Raw genomic sequence first — 9803 nt, 5'->3', positions numbered from 1 at the left:
GCGGGGGCGGGGCGAGAAGGCGTCCCGGAGGTCGCCTAGCGAGAGCCACCGGCTACAGCAGGTCGCCCCCGTGAGGCGAGACCGGAGAAGCCGCGAGGCCCCCGACTCGGTTCTTTCGCCCCGGCCGCCGCGCAGCTGCCGCAGACCACCGCCTGCGCCGCGCACACGCCTCGCGCGCCGCTCTTGGCCCCTTCCGGCCACCGTTGCTCCCTGTACCGCCGCGCCCGTGACCCGGAAGAGCTTTCTCCTTAGCAACTGCGGGACCGCGGCGGCGCCGGCCTCCGGGGAGCAAGGGTGAGGCCTCCCGCCCCGCTGCGCGCGCCCCACCTCGACCCCTTCTGAGGACCGACCCGGGTCTGGCCCGCGAGGCCTCGCGGCCCCTCGTGGGGCGCCGGCGGCGGCCCCGGGCAAGCGTCCGACGCCTCTGGCATCTCTCCCGGGCCCTGGCTTCGCCCCTGCCCACCCCACGCCCCCTGCTGCTGGCAGACCTGGCTTCCGAGGCCCCGCTCCTCGCCCCCCGCCCTCTCCTGTAGCCTAGTGCGGTGCGCGAGGAGGAAAACCAGAATTAAACAGAGCCGGTTGCTGTAGAGAGGATGCTTCTCGAGGCTCGGGTCACCTGTGGATGATGTTTGGGATGGGCAGGGATGGTGCGCCTCAGGAGCCTTGAACAGTAGCCACTCAGCTATAATGCTTGATGTTTGCCTGATGCTTTCCAAAGTGATACACTGTATCTGCTTGGTGGATTCAAAATTGACTATTTTGAACTGATCCTTTTCTTGGTAATTAGCTTTTCCAGTCTTTAGTGATGTGCAGTTAGTATTCTGTAGCTTAGATTTTGTATCTTCCAAGTTTATACAGAAGGAACTCTCCCTGGGACTGAGGAGGTTTAGGAAAATTTCAAGTGAAATTTGCTACGTTGGAGAAAGTAGGAGAAGGCGTTGTTAACAGATTTAACACACTATCAAAATCCTAGTTGCCTTTTTTTTTTCTGGAAATTGACAAACTGAAATTTATATGGAACTACAGGGGACTGAAAACCTCTATTAATTGTGTCTTATTTGAGCGTTGGTGGATAACGACCTTATATTGAGTCCAATGGTGGTGGAACTAAAACTGAGGCATTATGAACAATTTTGGGGAATGACAGTATTTGGGAATAAAATTCGGGAGTGTATATATTAAAATCCATTATTCAAAACAGTATAATTTCGTTTCAGTTCACTAAGTATTTATTAAGCACCTACAGTGTTATATGCACCCGGAAGGATACATATAAGAAATGAGACTACACACATTAAATTTTAGGAAAACTATAAAATAACATTTGTTTAAATGCAAAGTCAATGACGGGAGTAATCAGTATGGTCTGAGTTTTCAGGGATATGTTTATGGATTTTATCTCTAAAGTATAGAAACTGTCTCTTGATTTGTCTTTAAAGTATAGATACAACTTGTAATTATATTGGAGGGGACAGAGAATCCTCAATACTTTATATTTTTAAGGGATTGGGTAATGGTCTCGTGACTTTTTGTAGTATTTAAATTTCTAGGGTCACTCGATTGCAGTATATATTTCTTTCACTCTTGGCACAAATCTGGCAATTTTGTATTTGAGATCTCATATGATGAGGCTACTAGTATGGGGCTTTGCCATTTAGAGACTCTTTCCTCTGCTTCTGCAGCTGGTGTCAACTTCTATGGTTGGTGTCTTATAGGAGACACCACAGTTTAAGTAGAGTTAGTTACAGTTTCATACATACTTCAGAGTCTTGTGAAATGTTTTCCCTTCACTTCCAGAATGCTTCCTATGTAGCAGGCACTGTATCAGGAAATGCCAAAAACAACAGCAACTAGTAGTTCTGCTTTATGTTTGGTGTGTGTGTTTAACCTACCTGCCTTTGATGCTGAATGTTTGGCTAGAGACAGAAGAGCCAAAGAAATTTATACAGGTATACTACTTTTTATTGTGCTTCATAGGTGCGTTTTTTTTCTTTTTTCTTTTTTTTCTTGCAAAAGGAAGATAAGACTCACCACTAGCAAAAGGATTGCTACTTGTTTTATTGCATTACTTTATTACAGTTGTGTGGAACTGAAGCTGCAGTATTTCCGAGGTATGCCTGTATAGGTATCTGAATTGGCTTTTTTTTTTCCCCCCTAAGAGTTGAATAGGGATTTTAGACTCCATTTTTTGGGCATTCTCCAAAGGTTCATTTTGCGAAGATGCACACTCTTAAGGAGACCTCTTGCGATGTTTATTGCTTTCTTATATGTTTAGTGCCCATTTATTCACTTAGTTAACAAATATTTGATACTAGTCACTGTGTTTGGCATTGGAAATGGGGGAGAATGAATGCATATGTGGTTCTTGCCCTCAGCAGATGATATTAAAGAATCACACGCATGTAAATTGCAACTGTGACAAGTATTTGAGTTAGGGAAGTCAGAGAAGTGACATTTGAACTGAAATCTGAAAGATGCACAGGAAAGGAAGAGTGTTCCAGTTAGAGCAGACAGCAGGGGCAAAGACCCTGTGATGTCGGGGTTAACGAAGAGGACTGGGGACTTACGGTACAGCTTGACAGATGGAGCGGGAAGGGTGTAGAAGAATCTGGGGGGAGAGGGGGTTGGAGAGGTGGGCCAAAGGGTGCTAGGCCTTGTAAACAGGTTGAGGAGTTTCTTTTTTTTTTTATCCTTAGAGTAAATAGAAACCTTTATGGTTTTATGTAGGGACTTAGGCTGGATTGTGGGTGGGGGTGACACAATTAGACTTTTTGAATAGCCCGCTTCGTATTTCTACCACTGCTTAGTATTGGATACTTTTCTGAGCTTTATCGTTGTTGGGGAAGCCTCTGTGTCTCACTAGCAAGACATGTCCACTCTTGCTTTTAATTGGGAGAAAAGGAATTCTAGAGATCAGGATTGGACACTAGATGTTAGTTGATTTGAAATATTTTTGCATCATTGTGACCTCTAGGACACTAATTGCCATGACTTTCTTTCTGTGGTAATTAATAAAAACATAAAATTTACCTTCTTAATCATTTTCAAGTGTACAGTTCAGTGGTGTTAACTCTATTTACATTGTTGTATAGCAAATCTCTAGGACTTTGTCATCTTGCAAAACTACAACTGTACCCATTGAACAGCACCCTATTTCTCCTCCCCCTCTAGCTCCTGGCATCCACCCTTCTACTTTCTATTTCCTGGATTTTGACTACTCTAGATATCTCATATAAGCGAATCATACAAGATGTGTTCATTTTTACCTTCATGCTCCTCCCTGGAATATCCTTTCTCCCATGAGTTAATTCAGATCCTCCCAGTTCTTTAAGACCCAATTCCTCTCTCTTGTCCTTCAGCTTAGATTAGTAGACCCAGAGTGGAAGAAGCCTTAGAAGTCATCCTGTCCAACTCTCTCTTATTCTAGGTGAGAAAATTGAGTCTTAACGTTTTCCTGATTTGCCCAAGGACGGACATCTAGTGAGTCAGGCAGAGTTGGGACTAGAGTTCTAGTCTTTCAACTCTTGGGTGGGTGCCTCTTCTTCTTCGGCCTACTTACATGTTGTGAGTATCATTCTTTAGTTAGATGGGAAGTACCAGAGTCGTACAGAAACATTCCCATGTCTCCATAACATTATGCTGAGGCATATTAGATGCGTAGGAAATATTTTTTGATGAATTGATTGTCTTCAGGACTTTTATTGCCTAAGAGGTAGCCCTACATAAAATTTTGAACTTCATTGATTTCATATCCTTAATTGTATTATTCAAATTTACTTTGGTCCTTCTGCAATTGAATAATTTTTTGACTTTTGCAATCAGAGTTAAGACTTCTTGACCTTTTCTTAACACTTTCTTATTGCATGTATTTGCCCATGACACATATACTTACTTGGGTTTTGCGAATTTTGATGAAAATTTAATGAAGAAACCATCAGAAATGAAAAGCCTAATGCATTAAACTCTTTAGGTTAGTTGATTTATCTTAGAGGCAAAGGTTTGTGCTTCTTTGAGGGCTTCATCGCTGCTAGATATTTCTGAAAGAATCATATTTGTACCACATTTTATAGTGCTCACCTCAGAATGCCTAAGGACCAGTTGATTTTGGGTATCGGACTGGAAGTGATTTTGACATGACTTAATATTTTAAGGGCAGAAAAGTGTAACAAAGGATTTTCTTGTGTGAGGAAGATTTGCAGTTTCCCCATTTATCCCAGATTGCTTTCCTGTAATGTTGTATGACCGGCCTCATAGAATCCAGCTTTTAGAATGTCCTCTTATTTTACCCTTCAAAATTTTTTTTTTGCTTTATATGGGGAGTTGCTATGGGAAATAAAATTCATTTTCACTCAGATACTACTGAGCACGTGTACAAATCAAACCGTGGGCTGGGATAGACCCGTAGATTCTTCTGAGCTCCAGCTGTCTCTGCTGTTATTGGTGATGTCAGGGAGACTTGGCTAGAATTCTTGTTGTCTGTAGTAGCCTGAGGGTGGTGGTGAAACTGAACACGATGCTCCTTTGTGTCATGTAACAGGACACAGAAAGATTTGACAATGGGGACTTCTCAGATAGCATTTAATTTGGAACCATAGCAAGAACTTGATGCCCCAGAGTTGCAATTATGTGATTAACTCCAGTGTTGAGGCTAGAATTGGTCAAGTTTAGTCAACTATTAGTCTAAAGAAACTACCTTTTCCCCCCCAATTTTTAAAATTGTGGTTTATTGTGGGGATTATAATTTATGGATCCCTTTCTATTTGTCAAGTAATTTACATGTGTTGTATCATTTACTACCAATTGTTGTACAGTGAGGAAGATGATTTGACTCTTATTGAGAAAACGGGAGTCATAAGGCAATAAGTGTTGGAACCAAAGTATGGACTCATGTCTGTCTGATTCCAAAGCCCATATTTCTCTCATTACATTGCATCGTGCTACTTCCTGCAGACAAGTTCTGATTTCAGCATTTACACCAGGCATGAGAACATCAACATAAATACTATAGGAATGATAAAGAAAAGGGCAAGGAATGAAGCAGACTGATTTAGTAGGAGTATTAAGCCTTTAAATGAAGGAAAGTGATTGTTGGAGTATCTGATAGGCTTGAGAGCTTGGGCGCCCAAACCAGGAGGAGGCAGGAAGTTATATAATGCTAATTGAAGAACTCTGTTCGTTAGGTTCCTCTGCAGGCTTCCTTTGATGAGATTGGATTGTTTCTATCTCCCATTAGGCTTTGATGAGGAAGAGAAGTTTGTGGTGATTATCTGGGTGCTGAGAGATTCAGCGAGAAGCCCTAATGTTTCTGTTTAACTTCACCTCATGCAGAGAGCATATCATCTTCTGGGAAATAGTTGCTCCTTTCTCTCCGCTGATTAAAGAGGTCAGCTTTAATCAGGTTTAAAGGGCTGAGTATGAAACTGTAGCAGCAATTATACAAAAAAGGAGATAATAACACATTGTTATTTTTGGACAATTCTACTTAAAATCAACAGTTTACATGGTTTGCTATTCTTTTTAGTTATTTTAAGTTTTTTTAAATGAAAACAATATTTGAATTGTTCAGAGATCTTTTGCTCCAATAAGACATTTATTTTCTTTATGATTTACTGAATTTTGCCAGTTCAAACCAGTCTTAATAGTTTGGGAATGGTACCTTATGAATTATACGACAAAAATACACATTATTAACAATTTTTAGTGAATGCATTAGGGCCCAGTTCGTATTATGAAGGATTATTAATTATCAGGACCATATTTGTTATAGCTGATTTACTGAGGTATAGTTGACATACTATAAACTGTATGTATTTAGAAGTACAGTTTGTTAAGTTTTGGCACATTGTGGACTCATGAGACCATCATCACAAATAGAGGGTGAACATATCCATCACCCCAAAACCTTCTCACATCCCTGGCTTCTTGACCCCCATCCTAGACAACTACTGATCTTTCTCTCATTATATATTAATTTTCATTTCCTAAAATTTTACATTAATGAAATCATACAGTATGTAGTTACGCTTCTTTCATTCACTAAAATTATTTTAAGATTCATCCATGTTTTTTAGTTTATCAGCAGTTGATTTCTCTTTAATTCTGAGTAACATTCCTTTGTCTGGATATAGCACAGTTTATTAATACATTCACCTAATAATGGACATATTGTTTCCAGTTTTGGTTACAAATAAGGCTGCTATGAAATTTGTGTACAAGTCTTTGTGTGGACATATACTTTTATTTCTCTTGGCTACATAAATATTTAGGAGTATCCCACATATAAGTGATATCATTCACTTATAAGTGTTATCACTCACTTATATGTGGGATATAAACCTAAAAGCAACAAATGAACAGGACAAACAAAGAGAGACTAATGGACATGGACAATGGGCTAGTGGTTACCAGAGAGGAGTGGGGAGGTAGATGGGGTAAAAGGGGTCAAATATGTGGTTACAGAAAGAGATCTAGCTATGGGAGGTGAACACACAGTGTAAATATATATATGCCTTACTGTAAAAATGTACAGCTGAAACTTATTGGATTTCATTAACCAGTGTCACCATAAAAAAAAAAATACTTAGGAGTAGAATGGCTGGATTATAAGGTAGATATATACTTAACTTTTAAAGAAACTGTCAAAGTTTTTCAAAGTGGTGTACTACTTTACATTCCCACCAGCACTTGGTATGGTCAGTCTTTAAAATTTTAGATGTTCTAATTTGTGGTGGTACCTCACTGTGGTTTTAATTTGCATTTTCCTAATAACTAGTGATACTGAGCATCTTTTCATGAACTTATTTACTATCTATATAGCTTTGGTGCAGTGTCTGTTCAAATCTTTTGACCATTTTTAATTGGGTTCTGTGTTTTCATATTACTGAGTTTTAGAAGTTCTTTATTCTGGTTATAAGCCCTTTTTCAGACATAAGATTTGCAAATATTTTCTTTTACTTGGTTTTCATTCTCTTAATGATATCTTGAAGAGAAGTTCTTAATTTTGATAAAGTCCAATTTATAATTTTTTTCTTTTATGGATTGTGCTTTTGTTACTTTAAGAAATCTTTGCCTAAGTTGATATCACAAAGACATTCTCTTAAATTCTGGAAGTTTTAGTTTTAGATTTAACATTTAGATCTATGGTCCTCTTTGAGTTAATTTTTATATGTAAGCAAAGTATGGATCAAATTTTATTTTATTTTATTTTTACATATGGAATCCAACTGTTCTAGAACTATTTGTTGAGAAGACCATTCCTTCACTAAATTGTCTTGTATCTAGGTTGTACTTAGGTTGAAAATCTACTTATATACGTGTGGTTTTATTTCTGGCCTTTCGTTTCACTATTGACCTATTTGTCTATCTCGATACCAATACTACACTGACTTGATTACTGTAGTTTTATAACAAGAATTGAAATCAGATAGTGTAAGTCCTTCAACTTTGCTGTTCTTTTTCCAGATTTTGGCTCTTTGAGGTCCTTTCATTTCTAAATTAATTTCAGAATCAGCTTGTTAGCTTTTCAAAAAAGTCTGCTTGAGAATTTGATTGGGATTGTATTGAATCTATGGATCCCAATTTGGGGAGAATTGTTATCGATGTTGAGTCTTCCAACCCATGAACATACGATAGTGTCCATTTAGGTTTTCTTTAATTTCTCTTAGCAATATTTTGTACTTTTCTTGGGGCAAATCTTGTACTTTTTTTTTTTTGGTCACAGTTATCCCTATGTATTATATATTTTTTGATGCTATGGAAATGATGTTTTTAAAAAATTTATATTTTTGAATATTTGTTGCTAATATATAGAAATATGATTGATATTTGTACATTTGTACTGTCAACCTGATTATGCTTACTAATTCTAGTAGCTTTTTATAGATTCTATTGGATTTTCTACATACATATTGTCATCTGCGAATGCACACAATTTTACTTCTTTTTGATCTTTTCTATTCTTTTTCTTATTGCACTGGCTATAATTCCCAGTCCAGTGTTAAACAGAAACAGTGGGAGCAGACATACTTGTTTTGTTCCTGATCTTAGGAACTGTCTTTTGCCATTAAGTATGATGATAGCTGTAGGCATTTTGTATGTGCTCTTTGTCATTCATTCTTTCTATTCCTAGATTACTGAGAGTTTTTATCAGAAATGAATGTTGGATTTTGTTATGCTTTTCCTGAATCTACTGAAATCATACATTTCTTCATTTTTAGTTTCTTAATATGGTGAATTACATTGATTTTCAGATGTTAGAAATAACCTTGCATTCCTGAGATAAACCCTACTTGGTCCTGATGTACTGTTCTTTTTATATATTTTTGGAACTGATTTCCTAAAATTTTGTTTAAAAATTTTGCATCTATGATTATGACATACTAGTTTGAGATATTTTTTCTTGTAATATCTTTGTTTTTGCTTTGGTATCAGAGCAATGCTGACAACCTTGAATGGGTTAGGAAGTACTATTACCTTTCCTTTAATTTTATGGAATAGTTTGCATCTGTTATTACTTTCCTTCTACGTTAAGTACTTCCTTTAATGCTTCTGGTAATACACATTTGCTGGTGATAATTATTTCAGCTTTCATGTGTCTGAAGAAGTTTGTATTTTGCCTTTGTTTTTGAAAGATATATTTGCTGCATAAAGATTTCTAGGTTGACAGTTTTTTTTCTACCCGTGCTATAAGGATTTTGAGTCACTGTGTTCTACCTTGCTTGTTTCTCACAAAAATCTGACATCCTTATCTCTGTTCCTCCGAACTTAATAGGTCTTTTTTCTCTGCTGCTTTTAAGATTTTCTCTTTAAACTGGTTTTAAGAAAATTGATTATGATCTGTCTTGGTATAGTTTTATGTTTCTTGTGATTTGTATCATTGACCTTCTTGGTCAATGATAAAATTTGTGATTTTATAGTTTTTTAATCAGTTTGGAAAATTTTCAGCTCTTCAAATGTTTTTACTTTACCCACCTCTCTCTTTCCTTACCTTTGCAGATTTCAGTTGCACATTTATTAGGTTGCTTGAAGTTGTTCCACAGCTTACTGATGCTCTCTGTTCATTTTTTCTTTCTGTTTCCCCCGCTCGCCCCATTTTGGATAGTTCCTATTACTATATTATCAATTTTACTGATTTTTTCTTCAGCAGTGTCTAATCTGCTGTTAATTAAATCCAGTCTGTTTTTCATCTCAGGCATCATAGATTTTTATCTCTAGAAGTTTGATTTGGATTTTTTTTTTTTATATATCTTTAATGTCTCTTAACCTGTTCAACATTTCCTCTAATTTTTTGAACATATGAGACACAGTTCTAATAACTACTACTTTTCTGTCCTTTTTTATTACTCTCATATATTTTTGCATTCTCTCTGTCTTTGTCTCGGACACAAACACACCATATTTATTAAAGAAGTAATACAAAGTACATAACAATTTCCCTACTTTGTGTATTTGGAAACAGGCTTAAGAAAGGTAGTTTGGCTTGGTCAAAGTTAGACAGTTAATGTTCACTTTTAAATTCAGAGTTTTCCCAACTTCTGCTGTTTCCATTACTCCTGCTTCAGTACAAGGGATAAGACAAGTATAGAGCTAAAATAGAAGTAAGAGTAGAAAAGGCACCATAATCAAAAGAGAAGAATTATGAAAGATTAGAAGGGAGTGTGTAGATTATAAAAGACTTCCAAAGATGCAGGAAGCTTTTAGGATCAACCTTTGAAGGGCAAGTCCAATTTTACAGGTTTCTTTAAGGAGGATAAAGCATTAGAGGAGGAGAGAAGAGCTCCTATAGTGCGTGGGGTTGGAAGAGC

At 37.5% G+C, this 9803-nt stretch overlaps 1 protein-coding gene across 1 annotated transcript in view; it reads left to right on the top strand.

Annotated features, from left to right (window-relative positions):
* Positions 1-199: 199 nt before the first annotated feature.
* DIS3L2 (DIS3 like 3'-5' exoribonuclease 2) overlaps positions 200-9803 on the top strand; it is a 273001-nt gene continuing 263397 nt past the window's right edge. The window contains exon 1 of the mRNA XM_015585355.2: positions 200-294. The gene's annotated coding sequence lies outside the window, so the exon portion shown is untranslated. The remainder of the gene's footprint in view (positions 295-9803) is intronic.

Source organism: Pteropus alecto, unplaced genomic scaffold, assembly GCF_000325575.1.
Source record: "Pteropus alecto unplaced genomic scaffold, ASM32557v1 scaffold110, whole genome shotgun sequence".
Taxonomy (NCBI): Eukaryota; Metazoa; Chordata; class Mammalia; order Chiroptera; family Pteropodidae; genus Pteropus; species Pteropus alecto.
Note: the sequence above shows the minus strand (reverse complement) of the source record. Positions and strands in the feature narration are given on the sequence as shown.